Source organism: Echinops telfairi, unplaced genomic scaffold (assembly GCF_000313985.2).
Source record: "Echinops telfairi isolate 266 unplaced genomic scaffold, ASM31398v2 ScPeMD7_22;HRSCAF=79, whole genome shotgun sequence".
Lineage (NCBI taxonomy): Eukaryota > Metazoa > Chordata > Mammalia > Afrosoricida > Tenrecidae > Echinops > Echinops telfairi.
In genome coordinates this window covers 2,520,944-2,521,897 of record NW_022103919.1, presented here as the reverse complement: position 1 = coordinate 2,521,897, position 954 = coordinate 2,520,944, and positions in this window count along the sequence as shown.

Below are 954 nucleotides of genomic sequence, written 5' to 3'. Positions count from 1 at the left end.
CTGATGGACAGACTACCATGCCACTAGAGTTCCTACTACTAAGGAACACAGGGAGGAAAAAAAAAAGATAATGGGAAAATTTCACAAACTGACGTTCCCTCATAAGTACGCAGGCCTGGAAAAGGGACCTCGTCACTTCGTGAAGGCCGTGCTGGCCTGTACGGCTGCTGCTATGAGTCACAATCCCTCCAGGGCAGTGTGTACTTTGGTTTTTGTTTTTAAACATTACCTGCTAGTTAACCCTAGGGAGCAAAATAGGAATAAGGCAAACTTTTTTATTTTGTAATACATTGAACCTTCCTTACTTTTGTAATAAATAACACAAAGTTGAAAGGAAAGTAAGATCCACATGCCAATGTGAATGGGGGGGTGGTGGGGGTGGGGGCTGGGGAGACGAGGAGTGGAGACCCAAAGCCCATCTGTAGACAATTGGACATCCCCTTACAGAGGGGTCACAGGGAAGAGATGAGCCAGTCAGGGTGCAGTACAACACCAGTGAAACACACAACTTTCCTCTAGTTCTTTGGTGCTTCCTCCCCATTACTATCATGACCTCAATTCTACCTTACAGGTGGGATTAGACCAGAGCATGCACACTGCTACAGGTAAGAGCCCGAAACACAGGGAATCCAGGGTAGACAAAGCCCTCTGGTCCAACAATGAGAATAGAGATACCAGGAGGATAAGGGGAAGGTGGGGGTTGGGGGGGGGAAGAAAAGGGGAATCGATCACAAGGATTAACATATAACCCTCTCCCAGAGGGATGAACAACAGAAAAGTGAGTGAAGGGTGACAGAAGACGATGTAAGATATGAAAATAATAATCTATAACTTATCAAGGGTTCATGAGGGAGGGAGGGCGGGGAAGGGAGGGGGAAGAAATGGGGAGCTGATACCAAGGGCTCAAGTAGAAAGAAAATGCTTTGAAAATGATGATGGCAGCATATGTACAAA